This window comes from Brienomyrus brachyistius, unplaced genomic scaffold, assembly GCF_023856365.1.
Source record: "Brienomyrus brachyistius isolate T26 unplaced genomic scaffold, BBRACH_0.4 scaffold148, whole genome shotgun sequence".
Classification (NCBI taxonomy): domain Eukaryota; kingdom Metazoa; phylum Chordata; class Actinopteri; order Osteoglossiformes; family Mormyridae; genus Brienomyrus; species Brienomyrus brachyistius.
In genome coordinates, this window is record NW_026042423.1 from 109,858 (window position 1) to 116,849 (window position 6,992).

General features: G+C 47.1%; 1 long non-coding RNA gene across 2 annotated transcripts; it reads left to right on the forward strand.

Moving 5' to 3' along the window:
* Positions 1-235: 235 nt before the first annotated feature.
* LOC125728062 (uncharacterized) lies at positions 236-2,323 on the forward strand. 2 transcript variants are annotated; one of them, XR_007388904.1, is made up of 3 exons: positions 236-246; positions 861-1,480; positions 2,239-2,323. It is a non-coding gene; the product is annotated as an uncharacterized LOC125728062 (long non-coding RNA). The 2 variants fall into 2 exon arrangements; XR_007388903.1 differs by lacking the exon at positions 2,239-2,323 and adding an exon at positions 1,936-2,054.
* Positions 2,324-6,992: the final 4,669 nt, after the last annotated feature.

Below are 6,992 nucleotides of genomic sequence, written 5' to 3' on the forward strand. Positions count from 1 at the left end.
ACTCACCACCCCTTTTTTTTGAAGAAAAAAAAAACAAATATTTTTTGTACTACCTGTCTCTGTGGCTCTTCCTCTACGGTCTGCGCTGCAACTATTCTGCAAAGGCTGGGCTTGAACCAGCAACCTTCGGATCACAGATAAAGAGGCTTAGCCTGCAGCGCCACTTGCCACCCCTGCTTGTGTGCTGTTTTTCGTATATGTGTTTTTTGTGTGACGCGACAGCAAAGAAAAACTGCACTGAGCGAGGTTCGAAGCTGCGATCTGCCGATCGCAAGAATGACACCCGGAACGGACACTCTGTGGGTCGTGCCACCCATCCATCCACTGACCCACCATCCCTTAAGGCCGCATTATAAGGCTCTGCCGGTCGACGCGACAGCAAAGAAAAACCGCACTGAGTGAGCTTCGAAGCTGCGATCTGCCGATCGCGAGAATGATGACGGGACGTTCGCCCTGCGGGTAGTGCCACCCATCCATCCCCGACCCACCGTCCCGTTAAGGCCGCATTATTAAGGCTCAGCAAAGAAAAACAGCCCCGAGAGAGGTTCGAAGCTGCGATCTGCCGATCGCGAGAATGATGACGGGACGGACGCCCTGCGGGTAGTGCCACCCAACCAACCCCGACCCACCGTCCCTCTTAGGCCGCGTTATATAAGGCTCTGCCGGTCGACGCGACAGCAAAGAAAAACAGCCCCGAGAGAGGTTCGAAGCTGCGATCTGCCGATCGCGAGAATGATGACGGGACGGACGCCCTGCGGGTAGTGCCACCCAACCAACCCCGACCCACCGTCCCTCTTAGGCCGCGTTATATAAGGCTCTGCCGGTCGACGCGACAGCAAAGAAAAACAGACCCGAGAGAGGTTCGAAGCTGCGATCTGCCGATCGCAAGAATGTTGACTGGACGGACGCTCTGCGGGTAGTGCCACCCATCCATCCCCGACCCACCGTCCCTTATAGACCTTGTTTTATAACGGTCGACGCGACAGCAAAGAGAGAAACTGCACCCAGCGAGGTTCGAAGCTGCGATCTGCCGATCGCAAGAATGTTGACTGGACGGACGCTCTGCGGGTAGTGCCACCCATCCATCCCCGACCCACCGTCCCCCTTAGGCCGTGTTATATAAGGCTCTGCCGGTCGACGCGACAGCAAAGAAAAACAGCCCCGAGAGAGGTTCGAAGCTGCGATCTGCCGATCGCAAGAATGTTGACTGGACGGACGCTCTGCGGGTAGTGCCACCCATCCATCCCCGACCCACCGTCCCCCTTAGGCCGTGTTATATAAGGCTCTGCCGGTCGACGCGACAGCAAAGAAAAACAGCCCCGAGAGAGGTTCGAAGCTGCGATCTGCCGATCGCAAGAATGTTGACTGGACGGACGCTCTGCGGGTAGTGCCACCCATCCATCCCCGACCCACCGTCCCTTATAGACCTTGTTTTATAACGGTCGACGCGACAGCAAAGAGAGAAACTGCACCCAGCGAGGTTCGAAGCTGCGATCTGCCGATCGCAAGAATGGTGACGGGACGGACGCTCTGCGGGTAGTGCCACCCAACCAACCCCGACCCACTGTCCCTCTTAGGCCGTGTTATTAAGGCTGTCGAATCGACAGCAAAGAGAAACTGCACCCAGCGAGGTTCGAAGCTGCGATCTGCCAATCGCAAGAATGTTGACTGGACGGACGCTCTGCGGGTAGTGCCACCCATCCATCCCCGACCCACCGTCCCTTATAGACCTTGTTTTATAACGGTCGACGCGACAGCAAAGAGAGAAACTGCACCCAGCGAGGTTCGAAGCTGCGATCTGCCGATCGCAAGAATGTTGACTGGACGGACGCTCTGCGGGTAGTGCCACCCATCCATCCCCGACCCACCGTACCTTATAGACCTTGTTTTATAACGGTCGACGCGACAGCAAAGAGAGAAACAGCACTGAGTGAGGTTCGAAGCTGCGATCTGCCGATCGCAAGAATGATGACGGGACGGACGCTCTGCGGGTAGTGCCACCCAACCAACCCCGACCCACTGTCCCTCTTAGGCCGTGTTATTAAGGCTGTCGAATCGACAGCAAAGAGAAACTGCACCCAGCGAGGTTCGAAGCTGCGATCTGCCGATCGCAAGAATGTTGACTGGACGGACGCTCTGCGGGTAGTGCCACCCATCCATCCCCGACCCACGGTCCCTTATAGACCTTGTTTTATAACGGTCGACGCGACAGCAAAGAGAGAAACAGCACTGAGTGAGGTTCGAAGCTGCGATCTGCCGATCGCAAGAATGATGACGGGACGGACGCTCTGCGGGTAGTGCCACCCAACCAACCCCGACCCACTGCCCCTCTTAGGCCGTGTTATTAAGGCTGTCGAATCGACAGCAAAGAGAAACTGCACCCAGCGAGGTTCGAAGCTGCGATCTGCCGATCGCAAGAATGTTGACTGGACGGACGCTCTGCGGGTAGTGCCACCCATCCATCCCCGACCCACTGTCCCTCTTAGGCCGTGTTACATAAGGCTCTGCCGGTCGACCCGACAGCAAAGAAAAACAGCCCCGAGAGAGGTTCGAAGCTGCGATCTGCCGATCGCAAGAATGATGACGGGACGGACGCCCTGCGGGTAGTGCCACCCATCCATCCCCGACCCACCGTCCCGTTAAGGCCGCATTATTAAGGCTCAGCAAAGAAAAACAGCCCCGAGAGAGGTTCGAAGCTGCGATCTGCCGATCGCAAGAATGATGACGGGACGGACGCCCTGCGGGTAGTGCCACCCATCCATCCCCGACCCACCGTCCCGTTAAGGCCGCATTATTAAGGCTCAGCAAAGAAAAACAGCCCCGAGAGAGGTTCGAAGCTGCGATCTGCCGATCGCAAGAATGATGACGGGACGGACGCCCTGCGGGTCGCGCCACCCAACCAACCCCGACCCACCGTCCCTCTTAGGCCGTGTTATATAAGGCTCTGCCGGTCGACGCGACAGCAAAGAAAAACAGCCCCGAGAGAGGTTCGAAGCTGCGATCTGCCGATCGCAAGAACGGTCTGCGCGTCACCCGGCAGATAATTATAATGAGACTTTAAGGGTTGGTGGGTCAGAGGATGGCATGATGCACAGAGCAACCGTGCCTGCGATGCAGGAGGTCCCTGGTTCAAGCCTTGGGCAGAGCAGGATGGATGATGGCACAACAGCAGGACTTAATAATAATATACAACCCCTTAAACTCTCATGTTTTTCCCCAAACTCATAGACATGCGAAGGCAGAGATCAAACCTATGGCCACCTGCTCACAAACACAGAGACTTAGCCCACTAAGCCACACAAGCCAGTACAGAAACTCAGCAACTTGGTCTCTTTATCCTGAAACGACACCAGTGGGTAACTAATGGTAAGGAAAGAACATCCAGCACTTAGCCCCCCCCCCCCCCAACTTATTAAGAAATAAGCATGAGAGCTGCAGGACTTAATAATAACATACAACCCATTAAACTCTCATCTTTTCCCCCAAACTCATAGATATGCCAAGGCTGGGGTGGGCTGTCTGTCAACCTGTTGGGGGCTTGGTAGGGTAGCGGTTAGCACCATTATCTCACACACCCCCCCCCCAAACATTACAGTTAGAAAAGGTAGATGGCCGCACTATATTTTTGACATATTCAAAAACATTGAGCAGGACATCAACATAGTTCTACCTCCTGATCCTCTAACAGACCTGTTCGACATTCCACCATCCGATACCATGCCCCCCCCCCCCTTACACGTCAGCCGGTGTGTGCGTGTTTGTGCACAAGAACATGAACAACCGTTTACTGAAAAAAAGTATTTATTAAAATAACTAAGGCTTTATTCTGTCAAAATTCTTTTAAATAATGCCAGTGGTTAAACGGATCGTTATAGTCAATCTGCTGTCTCGCTGCATAGTGGATGACTGCTGACACTGTTGAATTTGGACTATGTTTCATTAACTATCAAACAGGCTGCAGCTCAGTTACCACTGTCAACTTAACATGCTACTCCAGCTAGCATCTCAAATCAAGCTTGTAAATGATATAAGCTGGGGCCGTGGGGCACCTTGTGGGACGTCTTTATTAAAATAACTAAGGCATTATCCTTTAAAGTGTGCATGTCCGATACAACAGAAGTTTATATACCTTTAAACATTAACAAAAACAGTTAATGTCTTTTCTTTAAAATTTACACGTCTATTTCTGTCTGTTTTTTTGCGATAACTTAGCAAACAACTAAGTTAGTATTTTTTGGGGGTCTGAATACACATTGCAGTCCTATACTTTCACAGACATAAAGTTAAACTCTAAAGCCGCCTGACCACCACTGTGTGTGTGTTTGTGCATATGAGCATAAACAAATATTTACTGAAAAAAGTGTGTTTATCAAAATAACTACGTCTTTATTCTGTAAAAGTTTTTTTAAATAGTAATAATAAGGTCCAGCGGTTAAATGGGGTGCTATAGTCACTGTCTGGTCTCACTGCATAGTGGATGACCGCTGACACTCTTGAATTTGGACTATGTTTCATTATAAAATAGGTTAAAGCTCAGTTACCATTGTCAACTTGACATCGTACTCCATCAAGCATCTCAAATCAAGCTTGTAGATGATATAAGCTGGGGCTGTGGGGCACCTTGTAGGATGTCTTTATTAAAATAACTAAGGCATTATTCTTTAAAGTTTTTAATGTGTTTTTGATGCTTGTCACTAAATGTTGCTTAATAGTTCCTATCTGGGGCTGCTCCCCCAGAGACAGTTGCTAGTCCATATAATGCTAGACCATATAATTTCGCACCTAAAACATGATGATAGGGCTTTTGCCGTTAGAAAATAACATATTTACTTAAAATAACACATTGACAAACACAAAAAATGTTTTTTTATCCCTTAAATTATTAAAATAACTAAGGTATTAGTCTAACAAAGATTTTAAAATGTTTTTGAAGTACGTAGCTAAACACCGCTCACTATAGTTCCTATCCAGGACTACGTACGGCGCCATCTCCTAATCGAACGCTCTCCTTGCGGTGTCTTGTTTTATGAAATCTGCTTGAAATGTTGAAGGTGTTTTTGATGTATGTTGCTAAATACCGCTCACTAATTCCTACAGCTATTAAATTAATAACAAACTGCGAGCATCTTATTTAAAATAAAACTAACAAAATACAGCTAGACTGTTTTATTACTTAAATCTTACTGATTTAAAATTTTACACTAATTTGTCATACAACCGTTTAGGTTACGGCACTTCATCCCGCTGATTAAACAACTGTAGTTAGATACTTCATCCAACCCCCAGGCCCGCAGCGGGGCGTCAGAGCCCCAGAGCTGTGGTGTTAGAGATCGACTTTTATTTAAATTAGAAATATGTTATTTTATACTATTTACAAATACGACAGATCAACAAATAGATGTAATGTGCTTACTGCCATGATGGGGCACTCAGGACCAGTGGTTAAACGAGATGTTACAGTCACTCTGCAGGCACCGTGCAATAATTTGTCAACCGGCGGCCATTTTGTTTCGCTGACGCTTATCGCTCACGACTCCAAAAGCTCTTGCGCCGACGCCCCGTTTCCCACTGCCGCGGACATTAGCTGACCGACATGTCTCGACATGCAACACGCATAAATCCCCCTAAAACAGGATGGCTGTGTTTTACCGACATAAAATAGTGCATTTTTGTTTAAAGAATAACCCTTTAAGAATACATAACTACTGCTTTTACCATTTAAAACTGCCAGACCCTCTTTCCTCTCTAGCTAGGAAAGCTTGACGCGTCCGGTGACCCCGTTAAAATTAAAAGTTTTATTATGCTTTAAAACATACCTTAAAATCGCATTAATGAATTAATATAATGCATTTTCTTCTTTTAAAGACTACTGAATCCAATTTAGTGCCATATGCTTTTACCTTGTACTACACCCATTTTTCCAGCTATAGGCCGGGGTGCGTGTGGGATATTATGCTTAAATTCTTTAATTATCGTTGGCTATATGCTTTATAACACATTTCATTCTATACACACTTTAAAATTCAGAAAACTACTTGCCTCAGCTGTTTTCAATAAAAGATCGTGGCTCTACGCACAAGCCCGACATGGAGAGAGCGAGAGTCATTTTAACAAGGATTGCCCGCGTTATTTCTGGATTCTTGTTGTTGAAATGCTTAGGATGTTTTATTTTAAATAACACATTGGCCGAAAAAGAGTTTCATTACTTAACAAAAACGCTATGGTTAAAGGGTCTTATTTGAAGTAAAAGGGCAATATATGCCTCTGTTGGTGCGCCATTTTGAAATGGGATATCTGCGTGCGTGCGTGCGCATGCGCAAGATCGGAGCAGTCTTGGACAATCCGTGGCTACGGCTGGACGGGCTCCCACTGGACGTTTATGCGCTAGCTTGCATTCATCCCACTATATGTTTCACGATTCCTTAACGTAATTAAAAGTAACACATAAATAAATACATGTAATGTATTTTTATTCTATTAAAGTTTAACAGCAACCCTTATCTCCCAAGCCATATGGCCCCCTATCGGCAACACGTGGCATAAGCATGTATGGTACCATATATGGATGTAACCCCTCGACCAATCAGAATAAGGGATACGCCCCCTTTGTTTATGGCGTCACAGAAGGGGAGAGCATTATGGTATTACGCCCCGCCCAATGTACCACAAATATTTTTTTTTTGTGTACTGTTTGGTCAATGTGTCAATGTTGGTATGTTGTAGTATATTGTTTAGTAAATGTGTCTATGAAGCATCACAGGATGCCGACAGGTGATATTTCAACTCGCATGTGCATTGATGGACTGACGAAGATCTCAGTAACGCTTGCTTGCAGTCTGTTCCTTAACTATTAATAAACTTTCACTAATCATTGATGAATTGATTAATATACTAATAGAAAGATTCATTAACTAACAAATTTAGAAATGTATTACAATCAAATCTTGCTCCCTGAAGTTACAAAACAGCATTTAAATCACTATGATATCATT